The sequence below is a fragment of the Balaenoptera ricei genome, chromosome 8, assembly GCF_028023285.1.
Source record: "Balaenoptera ricei isolate mBalRic1 chromosome 8, mBalRic1.hap2, whole genome shotgun sequence".
Taxonomy (NCBI): Eukaryota; Metazoa; Chordata; class Mammalia; order Artiodactyla; family Balaenopteridae; genus Balaenoptera; species Balaenoptera ricei.
The window spans coordinates 99359328-99381021 of record NC_082646.1 but is presented as its reverse complement, the minus strand read 5'-3'; the positions used below and the strand labels follow the sequence as shown (position 1 = coordinate 99381021).

Below are 21694 nucleotides of genomic sequence, written 5' to 3'. Positions count from 1 at the left end.
TTTCATAGAGCTTGATAGTTACATGAGTATTAGACAATTATTTGGTTAAACTATTTTAATTAAGTGTAAATACCTAAAACATGAGTTTGCATGACACTGATTTCTGACTGCTATTCAAACATCTTAGTAACCAAGCACCTTCTCATACAAGAAGTTCAGGGGCTTTCATCATCAAAAGCTGGGTTGATAAACGACAGCCCATGGGCCCAATCCTGCCTACCCCCTGGTTTTTTGAGGCCCACGAGCTAAGAATGTTTTAACATTTCTTTTAATGGGTGAAAAAAGAGGAATATTTTCTGACACATGAAAAGTACATAGAATTCAAATGTCAGGGCCCATAAATAAAGGCTTTATTAGAACACAGCCAGGCTCATTTGTTTATATATTTTCGATGGCTGCTTCTGTGTTACTACTGCATAGAGCTGAGAAGTTGTGAGAGAGACTGTATGGTCTGCAAAGTCTAGATATTTCCTATCCAGGTTTCTACAGAAAAAAGTTTGCTGACTCCTGTTCTATAGCATTTACATATTCAGGCACAATTTGAGTTTCTGAATTTTTTCTATGAAATTTTGAAACATTTTAAAGTTTTTTTTCTTTCTTTTTTTTTTTCCCCCAGCAAGAACACTAAAGTAGTCTTGCTCTGAAAAAATTCTGACAGCCTGGGCTGATTTGAAATGACACCATTAGATTGTGGTCCAGTGCCTAGTGGGTCCTGCTTGAAAGGTCTCCACCTTCACTCATCTTTTAGATACACTAGAGTTACCTCTAGATTGTAAAGCTGCATCTTAGTACCTGACCAGTCCTTCTTTTATTCATACTGACTGTGTTATGGGTTTAGTTTCACAACATTATGAGTTCATCCATCCAGGCTTCTTCTTCTTCTTTTTTTTTTTTCAACCAGGCTTCTTGAATCATTTATAGGGATTTTCATTTTCGATCTCAAACTCTTACACACTTTCTCTGCTGTGAATTTTTTTTAAATGTAAAGCTCAGGGTACTAAATGGCCTACACATATAAAATAAAGCCCGTACTTTTATTTATTTTTTAGCTTTAAGAAATCAAAATTTAAAAAAATTGCTTTCTCTTGAGAAATGAAACTTAATTTTGCAGGTCACAGAAGTAAGAAAATGCCTGCATGTCCAAGGATCTCGAAGCACCTCTGGTGGGACTACATAACAAGGTAAAGAATGTCTATTTATTTTTAAATACTGTTTATTTCTTGGAGGAATTAGTATTTAATGGAAAAGATGTGACTAGTAACAAATAGAGCCCAAGGCTATTTCTGGTTCTGTCATTGACTCACTTTGACTTTGGGCAGATCATCTCACCACTGTTGCTCTTTATCTGCAAAAACTGGACTTCATGTCTATGGGAGTTGCATGGCTAATCAATGCCTGGAAAATGCGTAGTGGCAGATGCTACAAAAGTGCTGAGCCTTAAAAACAAAACCACCCCCACCCCCCATTTGTATTCAGTTGAGGTTCAGGCTTATTGTTATTTAACATTCGGAGGCCAACAGTACGTTAAGTCCAGCGTGCTGCACAGAACAGATAATATCACTGTCCAGCAGGGATTTTTTTTTTTAATCTAAGATTTTGGACTTTTATTTTTTTTCTTTATTGTGGTTGGGGGTTGTTTTAGAATCTACTAGTATTTCCATACAAAAACATTCAGCTCTAAGTTGAAAACTATCGATTTGAAAATCTAAATAACCCCCCTGCAGGGGAAAAAATAAATAAATAAATAAAAGCCCTCCCCGCCCCGCCAAGAAATCTCTCAAAACAAGAATTCTTCTGATGTTTTTTTCCTCCCTGCAGTTCTCCATGTTACAGTCCTTGGAGGTAGAATAGGCATAAAATACTTTCACTAATAAAATATGACAAACCGCCGGATTATACGTGGCTGATTCCCAGCGATTGCCCTGCTACACAAAGCAGAAAAGTAAATGCCATCATCCCCCTTAGAACAAAAGAACTTAGGAATAAAAAACATGGAGAGGGGGGAGAAAGCAGTAATAAATAAAGGTGAGCGAAGGATCCCGTCCCCCGCCCCTCCCCGAAGCGAGTGTGGGACTAAGTACGGCTAATAAAGTGGTTCAAGGGTAGTTATTTGGAAAGGGGGCGGGGTGGCGAAGGGAGGGAGCGGGCGAGCGGCGGCCGGGGATTGCATGTTGCATTCGACTTGAGGTTGCATCTTTCTCCTGTTGCCTGGACCACGCTCTCCCATTGCAGTGCTTCCCCATCGCTTCTCCCCGTCCCTGCCCTCGCGGCTTTATTTTCCCCCTTCCAACTGCTGTTGCACTGGAGGGAGTTGGGGCCGCTCCGGAGCCCCTGTGCAGCTCCTGCGACGGGAGGGGGAGTTGGGCTCGGGCCGCTGAGTTGGGGGGGCCGCAGCGGGCTCCGGCCTCGCCTCGGCTGCAGCTACACGGGTGCCGAGCTGCAGCGCTGCACGGGCCCATCATTGCGACGGCCCCGGAGTTTGGCCGCCGCCGCTCCTTGTTCAGCCCCATCACCGCCGCCGCCGCTGCACTGGAGTTTGGCTGCTGCTGCCCTACTTCACTCTAGTTTAGTTTCACTCACTTTACATCCGGGTTTTTTCCCTAGGCAATGGGGACCGCAGCACACCCCGTTCCTTAGGCAAAGTGAAATAAATTCGCCGCACCGACACGTCAAGTAGTCCGCCCGCCCGAGCGCCGCCGCGGGCCCCCACCGCCCCTCCCGCCGCCGCCCCGTCGCCCCCGGGGGGGACCGTGCGCCCCGGAAACCATGGGAGGAGGCGCGGGGGCCCGGGCCGGCCGCCGTACAACTCCGCCCGGCGGCCCCCTCCCTCCCCGCCGTGCCCCTCTACCCCGGCGCCTCCTCTCCCCCCGCCCTCGTCCCCGCTTTCCCAGCCCCAGTCCCTCTCGCCCGGCTCTCGGGAGCGGCGGGGACGCGCACGGCGGCGGCGGGCCGGCGGGGCCGCGCGGCGGGCTCCCGCGCGGGCGAGTGTGTCTGGGCCTGGGCGGAGGGATCCCCGGGCTGAGGCGGCGGAGGTGCTGCGGCCCGGGGCCGGGTGGTGAATGGGCTGGTGGTGCTCGCTGCTGCTGCTGAGAGGAGGAGGAGGAGGATGAAGAGTTGGGCTTGTTTGTCTCCCACAGTTTCTCTCCTGCTGCTCTGATTTTCCCCCCACATTCCGGCCCGGGGCCTGTGTGTCTCTCCTGGAGGAGGAGGAGGATCCAGTTCCTCCCCCCACCCCCTCCTCCCCACCCCCCCTTGCCTGGGGAAGAGGAGGAAAGAAACAGCCCAGAGAGAGAGGGAGAGAGAGAGAGAGTGAGTGAGAGAGAGAGGGGGAGAAGAGGAGAGGAGGAGGAGGAGGAGGAGGGAGAAGGGAACAACCTACCATCTTAACACACTAATATCTAAAAAGTGCGAGAGGCCCAGAGCAGCAGCAGAAGCAGCAGCAGCAGCTCCAGCTTCTTCCCTCCCTCCCCATGAAGAAGAGTTCCCTCCTCCTCCTCCTCCTGCTTCTCCTGCTCAGAGTTCCTGCCTCCAGCTGCCAGGGGGGACAGCCAGCCAGCAGCAGGAGGGTGCAGTATCCCAGCTTTTCCATTCTCTCTTCTCCTCACTCTCCTCTCTTTTTTTTTCTGGAGTAGCTCTATTTCCCCTCCCTCCCCCCTTCCCCTTCCCCCTCCCCCCTCCCTCCTTCTCTCTCTCTCTCTCTCTCTGTCTCTCTCTCTCTCTCTCTCTCTCTGTCTTGTCTCTGGTGTTTGTCTCTGGGAGGTACAGGGGCTGCTTGCTTGGAGTTTGTTTTGGGGGGGAGGGAGGGGGAGGGGAGGGGTGTGTGGGAGGGAGGAGGGAAAGGGGGGTGTTCTCGGCAGGACCCCCTCAGTCAACTTGAGATTTGAGCAATAACTTCCCCTTCGGGGCGCCCCCCTGCGCGCCCTTCCTATTCCTCCCCCCATAAAAAAAAGACAATGGAAAAACCTTGTCTCCCCCTTCCTCCCCTCTGCCCTCCACCCCTCCCCAGGATAAATTGGAAGTAAGTTTATGAGCAGCCTCGGGAGCCTGGGCGCTGAGTGCTGGGCCGGAGCGGGTGACAGAGGCGGCGCACCGGGGGTGGCGGGGAGGGGGCGTCACATTGTCCCGGCGGGGGGCCGGGGAGGGGGCCGCCGGTGGGGGCGGGGGGCGCGGAGCCTCGTCCGCCCCCTTGGGCTCTCACTCCGCCCAGGGATGGTCGCCGGGGCTCTTTCACTACCCCCTCCCCCCAGGATGATGTCGGGGGGAAGTTTTTATTATGGTTATTTATTTAATTTTTTTTTTTTTTTGAAAACCATCTTGTTTGGTGACTGAGGGATCTGGTTTAAAAAAAAAAAAAAGCTGCGGCTGCTGACGCTGCCGGGCCCGAGTGTGTGTGTGTGTGTGTGTGTGTGTGTGTATGTGTGTGTTGGTGCATTTGTCTTGGGTGGCCGGAGCAGCGTTGGGGAAATTCCGCTTATTCTTCTTCTTCTGCAACTTGTTATTCCGGAGAGTGTGCCAGCACCCCTCACCCCGGGGCCGGTCCTCCCGCACTCGCCCCCGCATCCCGCGGCCGCGGGGCGCCCCCGGGACCTTGCGCCGGCCGGGGCCGCCAGGCCGCTCCAAGAGGGGCCGCAGCCGCCCCTCCCCCGCCCGCGCCCCCGCCGGGGGGAGGGGCGCGCGGAGTGGGACTCTTTCCGTTTGGTCCAGCCCCGTCGTGCACGCAGTTCCCAACACTTCTCGTCATCCTCTCTTTGGTCTCTTTATTCTGCTGAGCGGTGCTGTTAGGATTTCTTTTTTTCCCCTGACCACGTTCGCGATGGTGGGTAGCAGCAAGGTGGCCCTGGCAGGGGAGGGGTTGATGTCGAGATTGGGCACCGGGGGAAGAATGTCTCCTTTCAACTTTGTGACTTGCACCCCCGGAGAAGGCCACACGCCGGTTGTGGGGTGCAGATGTGCTGAGAGTGATTTCTAAGTAGTTGAGTTGTTGAGATGAGGGGTACGGCTGCTAATGGTAGGCAGGTTTTGTTTTTATTGGTGAATCTGGTGTCATCATATTCCGGTCATATGTTGAAATATTCTTTGTTTAGGTCTTGAAGTAGAGGATCTTACTTTTCACGTCCACATTGTGTTGTTTTTAAATGATGTCTCTGCAAGTATGGCTTTCTAGAATTTCAAATGTGAGTTAAGGTCCGGGCGTATGCGGGCCTCAGCACTGGCCTTGACAGTGAACTTTGTGACTGTGTTTTGGATTTCAAAGATTTGCCCCATAACTGGGGTGCGAGCTGTGCATTTTTGTTAATAGTAGGTGTCAGGAATGTAGATGCTTGAGGTGGGGACGTTAGAGAAGGAAGAACATTTATATATTAATAATTGATAGCTGAATATTAGAAACAGATTAATTTGGGCTGATGAAATTTTTTTTTTTTTTTTAAGCAGTTATGCACTCTAGGAAACCTTTTCATAGGCACACTTTTTAGGGGTTCTTTAGGGCACAGAGCTTGAATATCTCCTTTTAGACAGGTTACTCACCAACATCTGTAGCTTCATTGAGGGCCTGATAAGGGGACTGAAACTGGGGCTATGACATCTAAGTGTACTTTTCAGTGTTTATGTTGTTTGTTTACATCTGATGTTCACTCACGTTTGGGCAGTGGAAATAAATAGGTCAGATTTTCTTTTGGTTTTTGAAGACTAGCCCTCTCCCCCTCGTCCCCCCCTTTTTTTTAAGTTTCACAATTTACTTGGTTTCACAGCGTTGTAGGAAACTGTTACTACATTTTTACTGGAAATACTATTATTCATTTTGATTTTGGTAAGTTCTTTTCTATTCTTTTTTTCTGTCTCTGTATATGGAATCTATATCGTGGGCTCAAAACTGGCTTATTAAGGGCCGTTTAAAATGTCTGAAGAATGCATTTTAAAATCTCAGGACACATCTTTTGATGGCAAAGAGGAAATTTTTGTGTGCAGTTATGCTCATGTTTATGAAAAAAATTTCTGCACTTAAAACTTTTGTAGATATACAACTATCCTTAAATGAAGAGCATAGTAATAGTGCAGAAAATTCGCAAGACACAAACTTTTGGCTAACATGTTAAAAATATTCCAGGTGTTTTTCTTTATGTCATACTTTTGCTTGTCTTAGCATAATAGTGTTTGCAGTATGACTGGCATTGCTTGGATGGTCTTAGTAGTCTTTTGCTTGAGTGCTTCTGAAGGCTTTTTAGCATAGTTTTTAGCTAAATTTGCAAGCTTTATTTAAACATGTTGCACTTTGAACTCAGGCAGGTCTTTATGGAACTGGAAAAGTAATAAATTAAGACTCCTGCCTATGCCAGATTTTATTTTTAAGAAGTATAAGTGATGGATGGGGCCCTATTTCTTTTAGCTGTGAAGGGTCCATCCTTTTTCCCATTCAGTCATCTGGAAAGAGCTGCGTCAGAAATACTCTTCTTCTGCTTACATGAAGAACTCTAAATGCTATCCAGCAGGAGGTGCTGCAGCAAGATAAAGGAAATCTATGAATTTTGAGGGTCTTGCTACTTATTACAGCTCTACTTAGCATCAACTAAGCAACAGGATTAACACCTTAAAGTTCCAGAAAGATTTTGAGTAAGTCCATTGAAAAATTCCATTTGCCATTTGAAACAAATTTTTGACTGCTTTTTACCTGCTTACAATATTACACAAAGTAGATTGCTTATTGTGGATAGCTTAAGGATGCTGCCCTGAGGTACAGAGTGCTGTTAGAATTATTTTAGTTTGAAGAGGAGTTATTCTCATATTGGTGAGTGGGGTGTTGAACACATTTTAAAAAATTATGTGCAATGGATGGCTATAAACAAAAGTAGTTGGTATGACTTGGGACTTTAGGCTTTATGATCATCCCTGTAATGTTAATACAAGTGGGATATAGAGTACTTGAACTATTGGAAAGGGAGATATTGTATGGAAAAATTTTTAGACTTTTTATGTTTTTTTCCACCAATCCATGGGCAGTGATCCTAATAGATAAATTCTTAGGCGCTCAGCGTTATAAATACATATGGTTGATGTATTTGAGTTGGCCTCCAAAGACTGATTCTTGAGCTAGAAGTAAAGTTCTGTCTGTGGGTATGGGTCATTGCTGATATGTCCCTTAGTAACACTTAACAATAACTGCATAAAGATGAAAGTATTTTTGTAGCATTTATAGCACATGTCCTTTGAAAGTCTGTTAGTGTTAGGTGAATTGATTTATCACTGCAAATATCATGCTACTGTGGTGGCTTGTAAAGTTTTATGTCAAAGTTTAAAAAGTTGGGAATGTGTAGAAAATTTGATGAATCTGCTTTGAATTTTGTTTGTTTTTTAGGAATAATACTGTACTTTTTTCTCAATAAGATCAAATGAGATAATACATGTGAAAGTTCTTTGTAAATTGTCAGAAACCATGCAGATGTTAAGTTGTTGAGATAGGTGGCTAATTAATACAGGGACAGAAGCTTCTGTCTTTAAAATACTAACTTTCTCCATATCATTTGGGAAATGAGTGCATTAAAAGTGCACCCAGAACACTTTATGAATTTTTTTTTAAATACTGCTGTGGTTACCAAAAAGCTCTTTGTTACAGTTTTGAAGCTTTGTTTAAAAAATGCTGCCTAGGCAGTTTCCCTTAATTCAAAAAAAAGATCATTTTTCCTTTTGTAGATCCTGTGAAATGTGTATCCCCTGGTTAAAGTTTTTGTTCATTTCACCATTGATGTGATAGTAGTTGATTTTAGTGATTATTTAAGTTCCCGGATTCTTCTATAGACTCTTATTAACACACAGAGTAACAGATGTCACAGTTAATATTTTGATTGTTTTGACTGATCCTGCTAACTTTCTGAAAAATTCTTACTTACTAAACCTTTCAAACTTGTTTCAAAGTGAAAAAGACATACTTGTATGCATTAGTATTAGGTACGTGTGTGTATCATTTTTGTTTTTCTAATTTAGAGGGATGCGTGAGGAAATGACTACTCAAATCTAGAGGAGTGCACTGAAATATTTTTTGTGTAAAAATAACCCAGAAGTTTAAAACTCAGAACTTTGAGTTCTGGCCTTCTTAATAGACTCTGCTCACCTATTTGGACTAAGGTAAAATGACATATAGATAATTGGGAGTCCCTATGTTTATGAGCCTATCAAAAGATAGAGTACCCTAAATTTTAGAATTGACTGCTCTTTATGAAATAACCTCAATTAGAGATGAAATGTAGAAACTTGCTTCGGTGAAGGGTGAGAAAAACATTTAGCTGTTTAGATAAAAATGAAACCTCTCAGGGTAATATTAACGTTTTCATCCTGCAGACAGTGAATGCTAAAGCTTTTTTTGAGGAAATACATTAAGGTTATATTAATGTGCTTTTAAATTTTGTATCCTTAGTATTTTATTGCCAAAGTCTTCTGTATTTAATTAATATTGAAAGGGAGAAAAGGAAGGGATTAAAGTTTTAGGTCTCTAACCTTTGACAGAATTCCTTTATATCTATATTCAGAGCTGATTTCTTGAAACATGTTTGAATTTTCATATTAATTTGTCATGGGAAATATTAATGATGTATGTTGACTTCTTAGAACTTTTGTATGTGGGCTTTTTTTGTAGGCCCTAAGTATTCTTTAGGAGCTTAGCAGTGTATTTTGATCACTTTAACTTTACCAGGTGTGTATTTTTGCTGCTTTGAGGTGTTTTGTTTTGTTTTGTTTTATTTTTGAAGAGGTAATATATTAACACTGCATTAAAAGTATTGTAGATAGTTATTTCTTAAATAGCATATGTTTCCTTCTTTGTATATTTGTATGTATATGTGGCCATACTGTTTTGTAGGCTTTCATATCATCTTATTTGTGTATTGAATTTCTGAACAGTTATCTTTTATGAGAATGCTGAAATAGACCTTTAAGAATAACTTTTATATTGTTTGTCTATCAATTAAGTCTTAAACTGGGATGGTGGTGAACTCTTCCCTTTTAGAGATAATATGTGAGTTTCAGTCATCCTTTGGGCTTTTCTAAGGCAACTTTCTTACACTGGACACTTGTTTGGCAGTTTGAATGCCTCTACGCTTCTCTCCCTCCAATACACTGCAAACTGTACACCCCCCACCCCCTTGCTAAATAAAAAATAGTGAGCGGGTCTCGGCTGAAGGAAACTATTCTTTCCTATATTTTGGAATCATCTATGGAAATGATTTTCTGCTTTTTAAAGTAGACAAAAAAGTGAACCGGTAATTTGGAAATAGGAAAGGGATGGGGCCTAACAGGTTGATGATCTAGGCTTTATTTTGACTCTGTTTGTGGGCCTAGGGGAGAAAAATAACTTAAACACAGAAGCCAGAAAGATGGGTTTTGTTTTATTGTTTTGGCTGCATTGAGAATACAGAGTGTCAGTACTTGAGGAGAAGGAGCAGCAGAAAGGAATTGATTTTTTTCTGCTGCAGATCCAAGTATTGTTAACCATGTGCATCTCTAAAGCAGCATACTTACGTATTAAACAGTAGTTGATTCTTTTACTCAATTAACAGTCAGAACCCTAAACTCTTTTTTTTTTTTTTTTATTTTAAATAAGTACCCAAAACTTCAGAGTTAATGACAATAATTTCCTGATAAAAGTGGGTGATAGTAACCATGGCAACTGCTATCTCTGGCCTTATGGACAGTATGTTGTATTGATGAAGCTTCAGATCCTATAGTAGCCTGTCACTTTTATGGTGAAATGTAGTAGCTTGTGTTGCAGGTGATTTTTAGCTGGATTATGTTAAATTTGTGTGCCAGCTTATCTTTCCTTGTTAGGAATTTCTTGGACTGTATTCCACAGCATGTTTGTGAAGGTACTGTTGCCTGAAAATAACCCACCACCTGCCTGTGTCAGGCCTCCTGATGCAGATTGCACTTAGTTCTTTCCCAGCCTCCTCCTTCAGTCTTGCAGAAAATAGGGATGTGTGTAGAAACTATATACATAAATTACAGCTCAAAGTTGTCTACTTGGGTTTGGACATGTTATTGATAGCTTAAAAAAAAAATTTTTTTTTTTTTTGGAAGACGTCAGTGGATGAGAGAAATGGAATTTTTTTCCCCTGAATGTTCTTTTCACACATGTGTGTGTGAAATGAAGGGTGAGGAGTGGAGGGGGTAAATATTGAGTAAGGACTTGACAAAAGAGGAACTTAAGTATTATTCGTTTTTTTTGTTGTTGTTGTGTGTGTGTGACGGTGGTATGTGTATAACTATAAGAATACATTTCCTAATGGGCAGTATTAAAGTATGGGAAATGTTTTCTTATGAGAATTTCCTTCAAGAAAAATTATTTATAAAAATATAACTTGAAAGACTGTTAAGAGAAAAGCTGGTAAAACAAAACTTTTTTGGGGGGTGGGGAATAGAAAGCTTTGAAACTGATCAGACTTTAAAAAATTGTTTTAAAAATTGTATCTTTAAATATAATTTAAAAATTGTAACACATCTTTTTGCTTTTTAAGGATTTCTTTTATATGCTTATCCTGTATAAGGTTTTTCTAATGTGAACATGTTGATCTAAATGTTAATTGATACTTTTTCCAGTATATGCTAAAGAATCTGTGCTAGGGCAGAGAACAACCAAATTTTATCTGGATTTGACTAGGCCCTGATAGTAAGATCTAGTCAGATTGTGCTAGATAGTTCAGTTTCTTGAAACTTACTGTGATAGGGGGAAGTGGTTTACTTACTACAAGTCCCAAGATGCATTGCGGTTTTTGCCTAACTCCAGAATAGAGCATTGCATGCTGGGACCTGTAGTTGATTTAAACAGCACAGGGAACCCTTCTCTCCTGTCTACTCCATTTTATACACAGCTTCCCAAGCGTTTAAGAACTTTCTGCTAAGTAAAGTTTGATTGTTAATATCATGGTTATTATGCTGCTGATATTCTAAAGTGAGTCTTCAGGAACACTCTAGTGTATTAGTTTACCTTAGATGAGTTTGCTGTTTTTTTAAATCAGTTGCTGTAAGATTTACATGTAAAATAGCGTACGTATGTATATATAGTCAAAACTTGACTTCGCAATTGTAAATTTTTTTTGTCTGTGATGATACAGGTCCCTATAATTACAGCATTAACTGATTGCTAGTGTGGGCATTAGAATTAGAAGACTATTATTGTGGGGCCCGATATGTATGCTGTTCTCTTTTCTTTGAATGGGGACAATTATTCAGTAAAGTTGGACGGAAGGGTTTTTTTGGTGCCAGTATTTAAGCTCAGAGTTTTTTCTTCTTCTGTAATGATTGTCTACATCTTGAATCTCAGTATTCTTTAAATGGAAGACAGAGTCCTGAAAATAAATGTGATTTTAGTGTAAATTTAATACTCAAAGGTATAGGCTGGAAGGTAGAGAAAAAGGGAAGGTTTCTTAAATAATTTGTGTATATTTTCATTTGTAAACTTAAAATTTCTGTCCTTTTGAGGGTTCTAATACTTTCACTTTATTAACTACTGTCAGTGTTGTTGCGGGGATTAAACGTTAAAAATCTGTGAAAGTGCTTAGCACAGTTTCTGGCCCATAATAAAGGCTCAGTAAATGTTTATAGAGTTAGCAATAGTAGTAGTAGTAGTGGTTATTGTTATTTTAAAAAATATTATGCTTTACATTTTTCTCTCCCTTTTTACATTATTACTTGATCAGAAACCCAGGATGTTCTAACAAGGCCTTGAGATTTTTGGCCTATGGTAATGATGTGGCAATTCCCTAGAATTTTTTGCTGTACTTAAAATGTCTTTGCACCTCAGTTTCTCTCTCAGTGATAGATGCCCGAAGTCAGACAACCAGCCAGCAGCAGAATTTTCACCAGGATTCAGCTCTGCCTATTCAGTACTCTTTGCCACTGTGCCATGGCCTTTGGTTGACTTTGGAAAGTTCAAAAGATAATGAAAATTTCTTTTGTTAATAATGTTTGCACTGTTAGAACATCCAAACTAGTTGATTAATGAAAATAAGATGCTGCAAGAATGTTCCTCGTGTCACAGTGTATGTAACCTTGGAAAAATTCTGTTGTCTTTAGAAGCATGAACCAGTCTATCACCACAGTTCACAGTGTTACAGGATTGATGTATTGGAGGCCAGTGAGCAGCCCCAGAAAGAAAATGTAGTTTCAGGTCTGTGGGTTGTACTTAAAATGTTAGGTTCAAGGAAATCATAAGTCTTTATATTATTTTTCTCTTTTAGGACACTAACTTCTTTTAGGCTCTTGAGATTGTTCAAGGATATTTTTATCTGCATGGCTTTTAGCTTTTTGAGAAGGGAAAGGGACACCTGGGAATACTGAAAAATGTAAGCATAAGTTGTGGTTTGTGTGCCTTAGTTTGAGTATATGTAGAATCAGGGAAGTGTCTTTCTTATCTGCTTGGCCAGTCTGTATTCTAGCAGAGTTCCTCAAATGTTATTGCTGAGGGCTGCTGTGTTTATTTAAGAAAACTCTGCCTTTAGTATTAATTATTTAAGTACTTGTTTATACAACAACCCATTCCACTATAATAATACTAACCTTTTTTTCCTCACAAACGTGAACTGAAACTTGTTAATGTTTGTATACTAGACATGAGATAGATTCTTTAGCTGTGTCATAAATTTATGGTATCTGGTCTGATATTCTTCCACATTATGAATGGTTTTATTTATTTTATGTTAACTTGTCTTTTCAAGATGTAATATTAAAATGAAATTAATCAGTGGTTACAAAGATGTTAAATTCAAAGGGCTAAATGTAAGGGAGAAAATGGTTTCTGGTATTAATTGGCCAGTACAGGAAGTTTGGATGAATTCTGTTCTACATTTTATAGTGTGCACACCTGTGTGATTCCTGAAATACTATAGTTAGGAATAAGGAGAGGAAAGAAGGAGAGTAAAACTGGGCAGCCATGTGTAATTATCTGTAGAGTTCTTTGACACACCTAAATTATTGAGCACAGTTTTCTGTCTTTTTTTAAATGAAATGTCTGAGACCAATGTAAATGAAATGGTTGTGATGGTGTCAGAGGACCTGGCTTTAAGACCAGTCCTGTCACTAGCTGTGTATTTGAGAAATTCATCCTAGCTGGGCTTTAGTTTTCCCAGTACTGTAGTAAAATGGGGATAATGGTAAAAGCCTGCTTCACTATGCTGCTAAAAGGATTAGATGAGATAATACTCATGAATGTACTTTATAGACTAAAGAAGTATCAATACATATAATTGAATTTTTAATCACTAATAGATGGCTGGATATTAAGATATTTGTCTATATTGTGTTAACAATGTTAATATTTTTAAAAATTTAAATATATGAGTTAGAATCATAATTGGTGATCTAGATCCCCCCACCCTCCCACCATGGCCAACAGACAAGTTCTTAACGTGTGTTTACAGTGTAGTTCTTGACAACATGCGCTGATGCCTTTGTGTGTATATATAATATATATAAAAATATCACAAATGTACTGGTGTGTTACAGTAATGAAAAGTTTCAATTATGGGCTTTTATGTTGAAAAATATTTTTATGTGTTAATATACAAACTTACACAAATATACATATTTGTTCTTAGAGAAATGGCATGGTATAAGACTTAAAATATTTGGCAAGTTGTGAACAGTTTTTGTATTTTAAAGTTATCTGTTATAATATTAATAATAATAATTAACATTTGCTGAGTGTTTATTATGTTTAGTACTAAGCCTTTTTACATACAGGATCTCATTTAATTTTAATCCTCACAGCAATATTCTGAGGATTTACTGTTATTATTCTACTCCCATTTGACAGATGAGGAAATGAAGGCTTCCCTGGGATAACATAGGTAGCAAATCATACAATCTTACCTCAAGCCCAGGTTTGATTCCAGAGCCCCTCCTCTTAAGTGTCTATAATGCTGTACTAAATTGTGCAATTCCCATAGAAACCTAGCAAGTGAATTACTAAAGAGGTTTTTCAATCTACTGAAATGGCCACAACTTTGACATATCATTTTAAGAATGTTTCATCTGATTTTGGTTGGGTTAGGTTGAATGTTTTGGAAGTAGTAAGCACTGGAATGGATTGGAAATGAAGGCATTTGGGATAGTGTATGTCCTGTCCATCATTGTATGCCCATTGCCAAGCACAGCGCCTACTGTGGAGTGGGGTCTAATACCTATTTCTTAAAGGTTGGAATTTGGGCACGGGAGCATGATAGGTTATTTTATACATTTTTTTAGTAGGTGCAGATAGTTTACATTGGCTATTTCAATTAGTCCTTATTTAACTATCAACATTTTAGAGCGTTTGATGGTAAGTGTCCTTTCTTTTAATATTTAATGTTATTTTAATACTTTAAAAATATTAAAAGGCAGAGCATCGGAGTTATAAAAGTAATACTTGCAGTATAGATATGTGTAAAGTAGAAGACTAAAGTTATCCCATTCTCACCTACTTAAAAATTTTCCTGTGCATTTAACTATGTATAATGTATATGAATTTTCAAAATAAGTAGAATTATACCATAATACTCTCTTGAAGTTTACTTTTTTCAGGTGGCTATTTAAAAAACTTGCTTGTTTTTGAACATAAGGCTCAGGTGGGAAATGGGGGTGAGGTTGGAAGGAGAGAGGTGGGTAAGATTTGTACATTAATATTATAAACCTAATGCCCTAGACTGATTATTACTTATGGGGCAAAAAGCATTTTAAGTTCTTTTTACTTGCACCTAATGCCTTAGAAATGGCCATTGTTATTTAAAAAATTTTGAAGTCTCAACTGATGTAAAATGACAGCATTGGTTTCTGTGCTGCACAAGTAATTTAGAAAGTATCATTTCAGAAATAAATTCTGCTAGTTTATTCTGGTAGTTATTTATAAAGAGATCAGTTGTGGTTTCAGATAACTTTTTTTTTTAAACTGGTAGTCTCTCTTCCTGGTTGTTAGGAGGGATTCATTCAACATTTTCACAGTAAAGTAGAGTTTTAAAACCAAGAAAATGCTTGTGCTGTTTTAATTAATAGCGGCTCAAACCAGTACTGCTTAATGGGCATCCAGATATCCTGCCCAGGAATTAGTTCTTCATATGAGTAGTGTTGGTGGAACTCACCTTCATCCCTATCCCTCCTTACTCAGCCACCTTCAAATGCTATACTGGTAACCCGGCATTTTTTAAAGCAGTAAAAAAAAGGAAAAAAAAAGGTAAATTATTGGAAGTGCCGATAATTTATTGAGTGCCAATAATTCATTTTTATGGTGTTATATATATTAAAAAAAAGCATACTCAAGACCTTATAATCTGCATTAAATATCTTTTGATTCTGGCTTTGAGAGTTTTGACTTGTTGATAAGGTTGTTATTCATAATTCACCTTTGTAATTTTTAAATTAAAAAATTTTATTTCATAGGTAATAAGTTTTTCATTATAGAAGTTTAAAAAAATTCTTTATAATTCTAGAATGCGCTCCTATCTAAGGTGATTTATACTTCTTTAGACCCGTATTTAGTGAAGTGCTAAAGCATGGCCTTAAAATTCTAAGAATTGGATCTGGTAGGGTGTAGCAGTTAACTAGTTTTAACAAGCCACGTTAAGGTTATTTCTTGTTGGTAGCATTCGTGTGTGCTTTTCATTTTGTGTGGCTCAGACCATGCCCTAGACAGTATTTTATTATTTCTCATGATAATTTTATAAGTGTACAAAGGGCTCAGTTCATGTCATGGACGGTAAAACTGAGGCAGAGAGAAGAATTTGAGTAAGTTAACAGCGTAGCCTAATTTTCCGACCTTCTTATTCTGGTTTTGGTCTTCTTAACCTGTAGTATCCAAACTTTTAAATATTATGGCCCCCAGTAAATGTATACTTAGATATAATTTACTGAACCTAGTGTTTTGTGTATGTTATAAAACATACAGGAAATTAGAAATTTTTAAAAGGATGAGATTTAAAAATATAATTTGTGTTTCTTCCCACGGTCCTCTTCTTTCCCCCGGGTGGGCACACCCACTTGGAGACTAGCAGTCGAGATAGACTATTCTTCTGCAGAAGAGGTAGCCATGGGGACACCTGGAGGACCGTTGGTACAAGGTGTGGGGCTTTTAAGTTGGAGCGATCTTTTACAGCTTTTTAATTTTAAAGAAACAGCCTTTCTTTCTGTGAAGGCTGAATGGTCGAGAGTAAAGGCCTTGAGAGAGGTTAGCTTAAAAGACAAAAATATAGGCCTTATTTGTTTTCTTCAGAGTTGTCCAAAGGGAAAAGGCTGGCCTACCCTGACAGCTCCTGCTCCCACTATGGAGATGGCAGTGGCTTTTTCTGTTGTTGTCAGGCAGTTTATAGAACGCAGGATAGCTTGGTAAGCGTCTTCTCTGTGCCTGATATGACGTAACATTGTGGAGTATGCAGCATGCATGTTAAGTACAAGTGGTTGTATTTGGCTTGTTGCTGCAGCATTTTTGAGGCTGTCTTAAAAAGCGATTATCACTCGATAGAGTTGGATATGTGCAAATTATTGAAATCATCATTTCATGAAGACCAAACTTTGTAACTTGAATTATCCTGTTTAGTATTTGTTTACTCCCCCCCCTCCCCCGCCACCCCCCAGAGCAGAATTCTTTTTCTGAAAGGAACAGATGCCGTTAGCTTATCAGGACCTGATACTAAAAAGCCCACAAAAATCTTTGTGCTGCTTATTTTCTTTATTTAATCTATATGCAAAGCATATTGTAATTATTGCTGTTAGAGGGTTTTAAGGTGATGGTTCCTCCCCACCCTTTTTGTGCTCAGGGGAGATAGATCAGGAATGCCAAATTGACAACTTGGTATAAAGAAATAATGACCACTGAAATAAAACAGGAGTTCAAATGAAAAGCAAACCAGATACAAATGTAGAATGAAAATATCTTTTAGTAAAATGTTAGCATGCTGTACTTGGAACAGATGCCACATTAATTCAAAAGAGAGCCCAGAAAATGTGGCAACTTTACGATGTCAATGGAGGGAGCTGCAGTAGTTCCTGTTCTCATTGTGTCAGGTTCTTAGTACCTCCAGGTCCAGTCCTGTTTTTCTGTCTATTTATTTTCTGTACATATCACATGTTAATATACAAATATTAAATCCATGCTTAATATTTTTGTTTGTTATTAGTTAAATACATTGTCATATTAATAGATATTAGTATAAAAGCCCAATAACTTGTAATCCAACAGTAATTATTCTTGTTTTAAATATGCATATCAACATTTGTAGAATCTGAGGCAAAAATGGGCTTTTCTATGCACCCTTCAAGGCACATTTATGATAATAAGGTAGTCTAAGAATTGAGACTTTCAAAGAGGCTTACTGCTTTTTGAATGTGGAATTTGGACAAGTTACAAAATTATGAGAATTTTGCATTTTTTTCTCATTTAAATTTGTAGTTATCATTGGACATTTGTTATGATTTTTAAGTAGCTTAGATTCATTCATTCCTTTTGCTGTGTTTTTTATGGTGTTTGGGAAGAAGAAGAAAGGGTGATGGAAGGGTACTATGCACACTTGGGTACTTCCAGAGTGACATTCATTTTATAGAAGATTGCACAGGGACATCTCTGAATTGCCTGTAACTTGCAGTGCATGGTTAGTGTGTCTGGGTGTGGAGGGAGATGGGCTGGGGGCTCTTAACCTGATTTACAGTGTGCCACTTCCTGAGCAGTGCAGTGATCTAATCACTAGGGGCATATCTTCTGTGCCTGTAAAGAAGTCTGGTGCGCATGCTTAGAAAAGCACTACTAGTCTTCTCTCAGTCAAAGCATGAAGGCTTACAATTTACTCAGTTTGTGAAAAGGTTAAAAGTTTTGTTTTTAATGCCATTCAAGACAAGGGAAGTTTTAGCATGGCAGTAGAGCACAGTGGTTAAGAGTATGGGCCAGTCTGCATAGGCTCAAATCCTGGCTTTGCTCTGTGCAATCTGCATTTATATTAGCTCTGTGACAGTGGCCAAATCACTTCACCTGCTGTGCCTCTGCTTCAGTTTCTTCATCTGTAAAGTAAGAATACATAATAGTACCCTTTTTCTGAGGTGGTTACGAGGAATAAATAAGTGCCTGACACGTAGTAAGCACTAAATAAATAGTAGCTATTGTTAGCTATTATTACTTAAACTTAATTCTAGATTCTTCTTCTCTTCTCAAGGCTTGAGACAAATGTTGCATAGTGGGGAAAGAGCCTGAGCTTGGAGGTCTGACCTCTGGTTTGGAATCTTAGTGCAACCACTTAAAGTTGAGTGTGTGACCTTGGACTAATTATTTAAGCTCTTTTCAAAAAAGATGTCTCCTGTACATGCTGTATAACAAGCATTGTAATGTTCACTTGGACTTCATTTTCTTTACTGATGACATAGGGATGATAATACTAACCTCTTTGGACTGATATGAAGATAAAATGGGGAAGTCTTAGGACACTTTATAAGCAGTAGCTGCTATTATCATTGCTATTGTTACAGTCCCTCTAAAAGTTTATGGGAAAAGACTAAATATGGAACAGCTTAGGTAGAGAGGAGAGTTTTCTTCCTGAAACGTCATTAGAAAAGGTATGGATGGGAAAAGTGATTTAATGAGTTCTTGTTTGTGAAAACTGCTGAGAGAAATATAGAATACATGGGAGGGTGTCATTTATTACAGAGACTTTAGAAAGTGTTTTCAGGGCACTTTATATTTATTAAAACTCTTAGCGATAAAAGATTATTTTGCACCAAGATACTGGTGTTTACAGTAGGTCACTTAGCACCAAGGCAGTTGTTGATAAGGCATTATAACTCACAAGTTCAAAATACTAATCAGCTGGTCAGTCCATTGGGTCTGTGGCTCAGGACAAATTGCTTGTGTTTGTTTAACCCTTGAGAACATATGCTTGGTGTAAGAACTAATGGAAACAAATGTAGAACCCCAGAGATATAAAAGTGGCATACAAATGCTTTCTAGCAATGATGGACACAGTTTATTTGCCTTGTGATTTTGAGCATTTTTCCTTTGTGAAATTTCCTCTCATCTGGTGCCTAGTCTTTTCTTACAGTAATTGTTATTTTCTTTCTATATTTAATCATCATATGTTACCTATATTGAGCCTAGAAACTGGGCCTGAGAGCAGGTTGATTGTGAGAAAAGCCACACTTTAAGTCTCTGCCTTACAGTGATCTCAGAATTAAGATTTTTTTGGTAAAGAATTTGAGTTTTTAATATATTTTGAGGTTTTTTTTAAAATGTATTTTTGAGTTTTCAATGTATTCATTAGTATGTAGGTATCTGTAAGTGTATCTATAGGTATGTATGTATCTATCTGGTAAGTGAAACCAGTCATTGAGGGAAGGGGAATGATCATTAAGTATGAAATATAATTAATCTTATTCATTTACTGTCAATTTAGATCTGAAACATTTTTGATCTTTGGTCTGTATAGTTTTTTTCCTGAGATTCAACAAGTGTGTTTGAATATAGTATATGTTACCACTAGTGAGCATTTGAGTTAAAAATAGAATAATAGCTTCCATTAACTTTTTGTTCTCATTTACCCAGCTGCACCATTTGATAAAGGCCTAGTAGGTAGATAGAAGTATTTAGTATATTTTATTTTATTTTTTAATAAATTTATTTATTTATTTTTGGCTGTTGGCTTTGTTGCCGCGTGCGGGCTTTCTCTAGTTGTGGCGAGCAGGGGCTACTCTTTGTTGTGGTGCGCGGGCTTCTCATTGTGGTGGCTTCTCTTGTTGCAGAGCACGGGCTCTAGGTGCACAGGCTTCAGTAGTTGTGGTACACGGGCTTCAGTAGTTGTGGCGCACAGGCTTAGTTGCTCCGCGGCATGTGGGATCTTCCTGGACCAGGGCTTGAACCCGTGTCCCCTGTGTTGGCAGGCAGATTCTTAACCACTGTGCCACCAGGGAAGTCCTACTATATTTTATTTTGTCTGTGTTCCTAAAACATTGTTTCTGCTTTCTGAGCAGAAATTCCAACAAGTTTGTTTTGATAAAGTGCTGTACTTTAGCTCAACCAATATTTTAAAAAATAAAGCAATTTTAATTTTTTCAATTAAAAAATTATACTACTACTTTACAATAGCTAGAGTAAGTAAAGCTTTGTAGTTTTAGAATTAGCATAGCATGTGTACTGTGTTTTCTTTATTTCAGCCTGTATGCAGGGCCTATAAAAGTTGCTTCTCTTGGGTGAATGGAATTGTAAAAAGTTTAGAAGTGTATTTCATTTTAACAAATATAGGAGTTAGAAGTGGACCCTATAGCCTCTTTGGGATTGATTTAAAGAATTACACAATTTTGAAAATCATTTTGTCCCTGCCTGATTTGTAAAAGGTGGGCTACTTATGACAGGGCTGAACTCCTGTTACACTTGTGCAGGAACCTGTCCAGTTCATGATGCATTAGCTACTTTGTAGAGAGATGCTGCCATCGACCCTCCATTGCTTTTCCTCTCCCCTCTTCTTTACAATCTTTTATGTCTGTACCATGCCTATGCTATTCCCTGTCTGCTGTTCATCACTCCCTCCAAAGCAACCACCATCTTACTCTATTTCTCTTCAAAACAAAACATCACTGTAATTATTAGTTTTTAAACAGAGAGAGCTGTTATCAATACCTTAAGGCATAACAGTTTGTGGACCTCTCCATTTTGGGCCCTCAGCCAGGAGTTGGATAATAGCTTAAAATCACTTCCAAAGTAACTGAGTATTTGTGAAACATTTCATGTCTGGACTAAGGGAGAGAATAGAAAAAGACCTTTTTACCTCAAAAGTTGCTGTATTTTCTGGTAGGGGGTGAGATGGGATCATAGAGGGGGAGGGGGAAACCTTGTTACTTAACTAAGATAAAGGAAATAGGAAGCATTAATTTGTTAGATTGCCCTTTGTAGTCCTATGGGCCTAATTGGAGAAAGAAAATGGAAATGTTGGTGTTGCTCATTCTGAAAGTATTTTGATTTATTAGTAGAGAGAGGGCTAGTAGAACTTCTTTCTTTAGTTTGTAAAATACAAAATATGGTTATGATACCTTGTTATTAGGCATTGATTGCTTTCATTTCATTGTTGGTATTTGCATAATAGCAGACCTATTGTGCAAGTAGCAACACATTTCAGATTTTTTCGTAGTGATTTTGAACTGTTAACTGAATTGTTTTGGTAAGAAAAGTAAAAATTGGAAATCAGTTGTAGTTACATGTAATGGCTATGTTGGTTTTAAATTTAGTGGCTTCTAAGATCTGTATCAGGCATTTAATCCATTATTCAGTTACACATAGAGAAAAACATATTTGAGACAAGAGCTTTAACTTTATAGGATTTAAAAAAAAATCTTTTTATGGAAATTTAAAAACACAGAAGTAGAGTGGATAATATTAACAAACCCCACGTACCTGTTAACCGAACTTCAACAATTATCAGTATTTTGCCAGACTTTACGGTATGTGAAACATAACAAGGAAAGTAATTTTATGTTTTTAGAACACGTATTACAAGTAGATATGTTGGTATACTCAAAGGAAGAGTATGTGTGCCAGAATGTTAACTCTTCATACACTGTAAAGTTAATACTGGTAATCATCTTTTAGGATAATGTTGCTTTCATTTGTTTTTTGACTTATTGAAGATATCTGAGCCACCATCAACTTGATGGAGAACCATGTCTGCTGGAAAGATTTTAGTTTTCTTCTCTATCTTTAGAAACTCAAGATTAT

General features: G+C 39.1%; 1 protein-coding gene across 11 annotated transcripts in view; it reads left to right on the top strand.

Moving 5' to 3' along the window:
• Window positions 1-1121: 1121 nt before the first annotated feature.
• The window catches only part of PHF21A (PHD finger protein 21A), a 198404-nt gene continuing 177831 nt past the window's right edge, over window positions 1122-21694 (top strand). For 6 of the 11 annotated variants that reach the window (XM_059931473.1, XM_059931472.1, XM_059931471.1 and 3 more), the window contains exon 1: window positions 3316-3566. The gene's annotated coding sequence lies outside the window, so the exon portion shown is untranslated. The other 5 variants (XM_059931466.1, XM_059931470.1, XM_059931469.1 and 2 more) reach the window with 5 other exon arrangements.